The sequence below is a fragment of the Apium graveolens genome, chromosome 9, assembly GCF_009905375.1.
Source record: "Apium graveolens cultivar Ventura chromosome 9, ASM990537v1, whole genome shotgun sequence".
NCBI lineage: Eukaryota > Viridiplantae > Streptophyta > Magnoliopsida > Apiales > Apiaceae > Apium > Apium graveolens.
In genome coordinates, this window is record NC_133655.1 from 234,521,133 (window position 1) to 234,531,955 (window position 10,823).

Below are 10,823 nucleotides of genomic sequence, written 5' to 3' on the forward strand. Positions count from 1 at the left end.
AACTACACACCTGATAAATATGAACCAAGAAAAATTTGTGTTAAGTATGGTAGTGTTAATCATTTGTTTGTAATTGCAAACTTGTTATGCCTACTCCTATATTTGTACCACCTTCATTTCCAAGCATGCCTACAATACATGTCAATGTTATGTCTGCACACAATTTAAATGCACAGTATGTTAACATGCCATTTGCATAAAATCCATATTATGCTGCATTTAGTATGTCACAAATGCCATTTAGCATGCCTTACTGGAATAACATGTTTGCACAAAGTATGCCCTTTCATGTTAATCAACTTGTGCATGATAATTCTGTAATGATGAATGGTTTCAAAGGTCCAACTCAAATGACAAAGGATGAATCTGAAATACCAAAGTCAAATGAGGTCAAATCTAAGAAACCAAAGAAAAGGCTAACAAGGCAGGACCCAAGGAAACTTGGGTACCAAAATCAACTTGATTTGATTTTGATGTGTGCAGGGAAATAGAAAGAATCTTTGGTATCTGGATAGTGGTTGCTCAAGGCACATGACTGGAGATTCTATCCTGCTTACTGGTTTTAGAGAAAGAGCTGGCCCAAGTATCACTTTTGGAGATGACAACAAGGGTTATACTGTGGGATATGGCTTGATTTCAAAGGAAAATGTCATCATTGAAGAGGTTGCCCTGGTGGATGGACTCAAGCATAATTTGTTGAGTATCAGGCAGCTTTGTGATAAGGGAAACTCAGTCACTTTCAATTCTGAAGCCTGTGTTGTGACCAACAAGATAAGCAACAAAGTGGTTCTCACTGGAGTGAGAAAAGGAAATGTATACCTAGCTGACTTCAACTCAACAAATGCAGAATCAGTAACTTGTCTTCTTAGTAAAGCAAGTCAAGATGAAAGTTGGCTATGGCACAAGAAGCTATCTCATCTAAACTTCAAGACCATGAATGAGTTAGTCAAGAAAGATTTGGTTAGAGGAATTCCTCAAATGGAGTTTTCAAAGGATGGATTGTGTGATGCCTGCCAGAAAGGAAAGCAGATTAAAGCATCATTCAGAAAGAAGCTTGATTCTACAATTGAAGAACCTTTGCAACTGTTACACACTGATTTGTTTGGACCAGTCAATGTGTTATCTATCTCTAGGAAAAGATATTTCCTAGTAATTGTAGATGATTTCTTAGAGTTCTCTTGGACATATTTTCTAAAATCCAAAGATGAAGCTAGTGAAATCATCATCAATCACATAAGGCAAGTCAACAATCATCCTGACCTCAAAGTAAGAAGAATCTGGAGTGACAATGGAACTGAGTTCAAGAATTCTGTGATGAGACTATTTTGTGAAGAGAATGGGATCATGCATGAGTTTTCTGCAGCTAGAACTCCATAACAGAATGAAGTGGTGGAAAGGAAAAACAAATCTTTTATTGAAGCTGCAAGAATAATGCTAGAAGAATCAAAGTTACCAACATATTTCTAGGTTGAAGCTGTGAATACTGCATGCTACACTCCGAATATTTCTTTGGTTAATCAAGCAAAATGTATGACACCCTACCAATTGTTCAATAATAGGAAGCCAACTCTAAATTTCTTACATGTCTTTGGTTGTAAATGCTATATCTTAAGGAATTAAACTGATCAACATGGAAAGTTTGATGCCAAAGCAGATGAAGGAATTTTTGTTGGATATGATGTTGGAAAAGCATATAGAGTCTACAATCTAAGAACCAACATTGTTATGGAATCTGTACATGTTGTGTTTGATGATAAAAAGATTGAAGGACTACAAGATGGAGATTTCCATGAGAGCCTCAAATTTGACAATATGGAGATGATTTGTGAGGACAGTGATGAGGGTAGTGATCAAGAAATAGTAGCTAAGGATAATGCAGAAAAGACTATCTCCAATGATGCACAAAATTCAGCATCAGTCGAGTTGCATAATGCATCATCCATCGGTAGACAATCAACTTTATCCGTAGAGATACAAAGTGCATCATCCGTTGGAACAATGAGAGAAGCTGAGAGTCAAAACAGATCACTTACAGAAAGAATTCCTTCAAATCAAAGATTCATAAACTCAGGGGGAGTTTCTTCTAATCAAAACTCAGTCACACATCAAGACAATGATGAGGCCTCTTCATCTAGAGCTAATCTACCTCAACAGAGAAAATGGACTAGAGATCACCCTTTTGAGCTCATTATTGGTGATGCATCTTCCAGAGTTCAAACAAGGAAAACAACTCAAGAAAAATGTCTATATAGCAGCTTTCTCTCAAAGAAAGAACCAAAGAAGGTAGAAGAAGCTCTGTTGGATCCTGATTGGGTTCTAGCTATGCAAGAAGAGCTAAACCAATTTGAAAGGAACAAGGTAGGGAAGCTGGTACCCAAGCCTAAAGGAAAGAATCCAATTGACACCAAGTGGGTATTGAGAAACAAGATCGATGAAAATGGCATAGTTGTCAGAAACAAAGCTAGATTGGTTGCTAAGGGCTACTGTCAACAAGAAGGCATAGATTTTGATGAAACTTTTGCTCTTGTTGCAAGACTTGAAGCCATCAGAATTTTTTTAGCCTATGCATGTTATTCCCTAACAATACAACAAGAATTACAGAAGGGGGGGTTGAATGTAATTCTGGCTTCTTTTTATGATTTATGAAAATTGGTTCTAACTCAATAATATATATGTGTATGATTTTCAAAGTGCGGAATGAACGAATTATATAAATCAAGACACAAGTAATAAAAACACAAGTCTTTAAAACTTTCTGGTGGATTTGAATGTATCCACCAGATATATATATATATATACATATCGAGAGAACTTTGTGTAGCTCAAATAAGCTCACAGCTGCTTACAAGTATGAACAACTAAAACTTGCAGAGAAATGCTAAAGGATACAGCTTACAAATGTTTCTCTGAGAATGTATTTTCTTAGTCTAGTTAGTTGTTGTTCTACTTGCTTCACTTGGTTTATATATCACCAAGTTTACATAGCAAAAGGACAAGATAATAAAACAAAACTATCAAGTCTAACTCTATGCTACTTCATTACTCTATTCCAGCATCTTTGAAAACCTTCATAGATTACATGAAAATGGTAATGCTTCTTTGTTCTCATTTTCCTGTTAAACAGGATGCCACATTCCTTTTGCAAATAATCGATGCATGTGACTGTGTTGTCACTGTCAACAGATGTTTGAATTGATCATTCGTAGAGTTCATGCTTGTTATCCGTCGGGTTGCCTTGTTGATCATCCGTCGGGTAGCTTTGTTAATCATCCATCGGGTTGCCTTGTTGATCATCCGTCGGGTAGCTTTGTTAATCATCCGTCGGGTAGCCATTTATCACTTGACTCCATTTCAATTGTGCAGAATTACAAGACATCTTATATTTATATTTAATCAACCTATTCTGCACATCTACTAGTAGTCTCCATGACTCATAAGCTACTACAGAAACTATACAAAGTTGTTTGCAGAAATATGCTACTTGACTTATTGTTACATAAGTTACTCACCAGATGGATATCAATTAGTCACCCGTCGGGACTATATTGAATCATCCGTCGGGACTATAATTAATCATCCGTCGGGTGCTACAAAATTCACTAAGTTAAAATCTACTAAGGTGTTTTGTTTTAGCTTATCATCAAGTACACAACATATTCCTAACAATGCAGCCCATGCTAATTTCAAAGTCTATCAAATGGATGTCAAAAGTGCCTTTCTGAATGGAGATATAGAGGAGGAAGTCTATGTCAGTCAGCCTCCTGGTTTCGAAGATCCAAATTTTCCAGAATATGTCTACTATCTTTTGAAAGTACTTTATGGATTCAAGCAAGAACCTAGAGCCTGGTATGATACTTTGTCAAAGTTTCTCTTAGAAAATCACTTCACAAGAGGTACTGTTGACAAAACTTTATTCTTTAGGAATGTTAATGGTTCTAGTATACTTGTTCAAATTTATGTAGATGATATTATATTTGGCTCTACAGATGAAAAACTTTGCAAAAATTTTGCCAAATTGATGCAAAGTAAGTATGAAATGGGCATGATGGGAGAACTAACTTACTTTCTTGGTTTACAAGTTAAGCAAGTTAGTGATGGAATATTCATTAGTCAAACCAAATATATGTATGATCTTTTGAAGAAGTTTGATCTAATGGATTGCACATCTACAAAAACTCCCATGGCCACTGCAACCAAACTTGAATTAAACACTACTGAAAAGTCTATGGATATTTCAAGCTATAGAGGCATGGTTGGCTCAATTCTGTACTTAACAGCTAGTAGGCCAAATATAATATTTGCTACTTGTCTTTGTACTAGATTTCAGGCTGATCCTAGAGAATCTCACTTAATAGCTATTAAGAAATTTTCAGATATCTCAAAGGCACACCAAAACTTGGCATTTGGTACCCTAGAGATTTTGGTTTTGATCTAATTGGTTATTCAGATGTAGATTATGCAGGTTGTAGAATTGATAGAAAAAGTACAACAGGAACCTGTCAATTTCTAGGAAACAAGCTAGTATCCTGGTTCAGTAAAAAGCAAAATTCAATTTCTATTTCTACAGCTGAAGCTGAATATATTGTTGCTGGCAGTTGCTGTGCACAGATTCTATGGATGAAAAACCAAGTGTTGGACTATAGTATGCAAGTGGACAAAATTCCTATTTTATGTGATAACACAAGTGCAATTGCCATCACTGAAAATCCAGTGCAGCATTCAAGAACAAAGCACATAGACATCAAGTATCACTTCATTAGGGAACATGTGATGAATGGTACTGTGAAACTTCATTTTGTTCCAAGTGAGAAGCAGCTGGCAGATATTTTTACCAAGCCACTTGATGAATCCACCTTTACTAGGTTGGTAAGTGAGTTAGGTATGCTTAATTATTCTTAAATCATTTTTGATAATTTTGCAAGTTGAAATGCAGCCAGAAACTTAATTGATTTTTCTGTTTTAGATGAAATTTTGGCTACGTCAAAATTTACATCTCGACGGATGTTCATTATCCATCGAGTATGATCATCCGTCGAAATATAATAGCTTAGTAAAAATCAATTACTTTTTTGGATTATTTTAAACCTGACGGATAATTGCTTTATTCTCATCCATCAAGTTGTCTACTTCTTAGCCGTTAAAAATACTGAACATTATCCATCGGATATACTTACAGTCTGTAAGTATATCACGACAGATAATTGACAGAATTTTGACAGTTTGTTTTATTTTTAAATGGCTATTTTGAGCAATTCTCATTAGGTCTTTAATTTTTATCCCATTTTATTTGAGAGAACATAAAAGCCTAACTTCGGTTTATTTTTGCTTTTATCTCTCTCTATTGCAATTAACCGTTCTCTTCTCTCTCAAAGCAAAACCCCTTTCTCTCTGCAATTTTCCTTACTTTAATAATGGCACCAGTAGTAAAATTCATGTCTCAATCTGGATTCATATATGAGAAGAACAACTTTGTGGCACTAGTGAACAAAGAGATTCCAGCATATGAGGATTATCAAAAAATGATGGATTTTGTGAAGGGTTAACTATGCCATGCTGGAATCACCCACAATCTACTGTGAAGTTATGGAAGAGATGTGGACTACTGCTGTGTACCAAGCAACTGACAAAACCATCAGTCTCTCCATTAAATGTAAAGAACATTGCATTAACAGTGATATTATCAAAGCATGCTTTAAAATTCCTGATAACACTACTACTAAGCCACACACAAATGCTGATATAGTTAATTTGCTTAATTATATGGGCTATGCACTTCATACCACTAAGTTAAGTGAAATTAGGAGGCTAGGTCTTAGGAAAGAGTGGAGTTATTTGTGTGATGTAGTTACCAAGGTGTTTTCTGGTAAAGTAAGTAACTTTGATTCTGTAAACACTACAATGCTTAACATGCTTTACATGCTTCTTACTGATAAGTACTACAATTTTAGTGATGTCATTATGTTTGAGTTAGGATACAAGTTAGGGGAGATTAAAAAGAGATCTAGGAGTGTCTATTATGCTAGATTCTTTATGATTATTGCTAATCATCTTTGTGATAATCTTGAGATTGTGAACCCAACTAACAAACTGGATTGTTGGGTTCAAGAAAGGAGAATTATTGCAGATTTAAACAGAGCTAATCACCACAAGGATGTGCCTCTTGTTTACATGCCTGTCATGGAGGGTCCACAGGTAAGTGAGGTAAATACTGCTATCTCTACTATCTCTACCTCTCAAATTTCTTTGCCATTGATTGTGGCTATGACATCTGTGTCATTGACCCAACAGATGCCTACCCAAGCCACAAAACCTAAGTCTTCTAAATCCAAGTCAAAAAAACCACACTCTGGTGTCTCTCAAAAGATGCCAGTTTTAAAATCCACCAAAACCAAAGAGGGGAGTGTGAAGGGTGGTAAAATAGGTGAGGGACAGGGTGAAAATAAAAGAAATCCTAAGGATAAGGATGGAGAGATGAGTGTACCCAAACCAATTCACACCACAGTTTCCCAACAAACTGTGGTGATTAATAAGGAAATTAACACATCTCTAGTTTTATCCTCTCAAAAGGATGTCACTATTGAAACAAGCTCCCAACCAGGAGCACAGATCAAAAGGGCCAGGGACACTGATTCACCTCAAACTTATACCAGAAAGAAGAAAGCCAGAAAACTTGGGGATGCACAGGGATCACATACAGTGCAAACTGCAGCTAAAGACTCAGTCACTGCACCATCTCAAATTCAGTTTGATGTGGCTACAATAAATATGGAGTCACAGCCAAAATCTTTAATAATAGAAGCACCACATACACTAAACTCTCCCACCAACTCTCTAGATATGGATATGATCAACACATCAATTCCTGATTCTCCTTCTTTAACTCTGTTGGAGAAGCCAAAATTCAATGCAAGTGAGCATAATCTTTTAGATGATTTGTTGGCTCACTTGCCAATTCTTTCAGGAACTGTTGAGACTTCTGTGCCAAAATTTTCATCAATCTGCACAGAGTCCACAATAGTTTCTACTCCAAACTCTATCATTATTTTCTATACCGGTGGATATTGTTCATCCGTCGGTTAGTGATTGTATCCCGACGGATATGCCTAACAGGAGTCATCCGTCGGCTATTCTAACTCTTACCCCGATGAATGTTCCTCATCCATTGGTACTCACTACACAAGCTGAATTTTCTAAAGTTATTTTAGGTGTAGATGAATTAGTGGTTGTGTAATCACTCCTAGGTTTGAGGGAAGGGAGTGAACAGAGTGAGAGGTTGAGTTGCTCTCAGGAAAAAGGAGAGGAAATGAGAGAAACAATGCAGACTATTTCTTCCAGTCTGGCAAAAGTGAGTGAGGGGAGTTCCACCTTAGTAGGTGAAGGTGAGGGTGTGAGGGTGGTGAGCCAAGGGAAGCCCTTGATGCAAGAACATAAAGAAATTGAGAGAAAAGCAGGTACAACTGAATGGGAAGATCCCATTATAAGTGATTTAATGAATGTCAATGAGGCTGAAAAGAAACAACTAATTCAGCAAGAATATCAAGCTGTCTTAGATTCTGTTTCTTATGAAGCTGAGGCATTTACTCACCCTGTCTCAACTAATCAAAAATCTAGCTGAGCAGGACAATGTGGCTGCAGAAAGAATGCTAAATCTGGTGCATACAATAGCCTCCATGTAAAGAGCCAAAGATGTCATCTCAGCCATGCCTCCCACAACTAGTGATGATGTTGATTATGGAACTGGTGGTTCTGAAGAATTCTTTGGAGATGAAGATGGTAATGAAAAAGAGTCAATGAGCACCATTTCAAAATAACTATATTCCACATCTAGCATGCCATCTTGGGCATTTTCCAAAGAGTGTGATGAGCACCATTTCAAGATAACTCTCTTCCATATCATTCAACAAATACAGACAACTCTTCAAGCAACCACCAATGCTAACACCAAGAAGCTTCTTCAAGCACATCTCAATTCTCTCCAACTACACCAAATTCAATCTCTTCAAAACAATCTAGATGTCACTTCAATAAAAATAGAGATTGATCAAGTCAAGAAGGATGTCTCTGAGAGATTGGATGCTAAATTTCCCAACATAACCATGCTTCACATTAACAGACAATTGAGGAAGAACTCTAATCTTGCAACCAAAGTGGATTCCTTGGATACAAGACTCAAGAATTTAGAAGCCTCCATCACTGCAATTCATTTACATCAAGCTCAACAAACCCAGTTGCTTTAAAAGCTGGTGGCTGCACAAACTTCAACCTCCACTCAACTTGATGTTAACAAAAAGGGGGAGATAGATCCAATAGTCCCAGTTAGTCAAGGAGAGCCAACAAGTGAGGGGGAGAGTGTGCTCAATATAAAAGTCAGTCAAGTAATTGTTCCAGAAATTACATATCCTAAGCCACCAGTCTTGGACAACATTGATATGATCCAGATAGCAGTTGCTAAGTTGGATTCAAAGTCAGACTTCAAAAAGCTTGATGTTACAGCAGCTGAAAAGGAATTAGATGATAAGTGGAAGAAGATTGATGAAGAAATTCATAAGAAATTTGGTCAGATAAATAAACTAGACAAGATCTTTCATCACTACTCTCAAGTCAAGCAAATTTATGTGAATGAAATGAGTCTGAGTTATTTGGAAAATGGCCAAATTTCATGCATTAAGTCTCCAACAGCCAACCTGGTTTTGAAGCCTAAAAGGAATTATCCAAAGTCATTAGACAAGAATCCCTTAGATCTCATTTTTGAGACTCCAAAACCAGATAAAAAGAAGCTGTTGGCAAGATCCATTGCATTCTTCAAAGATCCAACTGATTCAGTATAAAAGAAGAGAATTGCCAAAATCTACAGGAATGGAAAAGAGATTTGTGTGGTGGCTGGACACCCTCAGTTTGCAGCGGCTAAAAAGGAGGAAAAATAAAGAATCAAGCAAGAAAAGAGGCAAGCTAATCTAGATGCTAAGAAGCTCAAACAGAAAAAAGAGCAAGCTGCTATAGTAGACAAGCTTCAAGCTGTGAAAGCTGCAACTGAAATCTCTGGAAAACAACATGTGGTATCTAAAACTCAGGATCAGAAAATGCTAAAGGAACCTGTTAGGTCTCAATATGTTTGTAGAAGGGGGGTTGAATACAAACAATACTGTTTAATCGAATAAAATGCGGAATAAAAAAGTGAAACAAAATTCAAGTTAAATAAAACTATTATTAAACTTGAAAGGTATTACAACAACGGTATCGTTTACAAGGGATTAATCTCAAATAAATTATTCCAAATCTAGAATAAATTCGACATGAACTTTTTCTATTTTTGTAATAAAAAGGATCAAATGCTAAATGTAATTTGAGATTAAGTTCTAAGAATTTTGATCTGCTAGATAGTTACACAAGAACAAGAGGATTATTTCTAGTGGTTTAGATTTAACAATTAATACTAGAAATAAATGTTCTGAGAAATTGCAATAAGTTCTCTGCTGTTGTCTTTGTTCTGTGTTCATCTGTTTTTCTTTTGATATTCAATGCTCTGTTGAAAAACAAACAGCTGCTGCTCTTTATATTCAATCCTGTGTTTTTAATTGGCAAGACAATCCTTTTAGCTCAGCAAGACAATCCTTTTAGCTGGTAGAACTTTCGGTAGGACAATCTAACTGAACTTGTAAGACTTTCGGTAGGACAATCTAAGTGAACTTGTAAGACTTTCGGTATGACAATCCAATTGTCATACCAGTTCAAATATTTGTCTTGCTGAATTAATTTTGAATATTAATTCAAAATCACTTCTGAAAAATGCATAATATTAATTCAGAATTAATTAACCAATTAATTTAATTAATCAATAAATTAATCTTTACAGATATAATTTATTTTCTTAATTAAATTATATGACTTAATTAATTAATTAGAGAATTAATACTAATTTTGAACAGCAACCACTCTTCTGACAATCTTCTGAAAATCACTGAATCCATTTCACCACTTCAATGTTGACACTCGATGTACTGTCTGGTTCATGAATGACTAACTTCTGTGATGTTTCTTCATGTCTTGATTTTCTTCAGATTAAATCCCTGTAATCAATTGATATCCTGATGAGATCTCTGTCACTTGATTAAATCCACAATCTTGATTTATATCACTGAGGCATGATCAATATCTTGAGCTTCTTCCAGTGACTTAAGTCCTCAAGTCTGTAGATGAACAATGTTACTTAATTCTTTGACATATGTTACTTTATGAGATCTCTCTGACGATAGAACCACTATTTACTTGTTACATTCTTATTTGAGTTGAGTTAAATCCTCGAATAAACAAATAGGCTATGACATATGCCTTTCAATCTCCCCCTATTTGTTTGTTAGACAATAACAACAAATACCTAGAGGATAACTCAACTAACAAATAAGAAAAAGATATAAACAGAAATGCAAAGTAAATAGCAGAAAAGTTCTGGATTATATTTAACATTTTCCAGATTCCAAAAGAAATTTACAAGTGAATACAAGATAGATGTTCCTCTAGACTGAACATATAACTACATTAGTCTATCTTGATTCATAAAGCTCTAAGAAAATTACATTAAGTTTTGAGCTAATTGAATTCAGTTATCTTCTCTTCCGAATTCACCTTCTTCCAAATCTTGAAGCAACTCCTTGTCAAAGACACGATCCTTTTCAGAAGTGAAGCTGGCTGGCCTGACTGGTTGAACTCTAACTGACTTTAGCTTATTCTTGAACTGATTGTACCTTTTAATATTCTTTTCACAATAAGCTTGAATCAGATTAGCTGCTTGAGTTTTCAACATGGATGAATATCCAGCAGTTCTT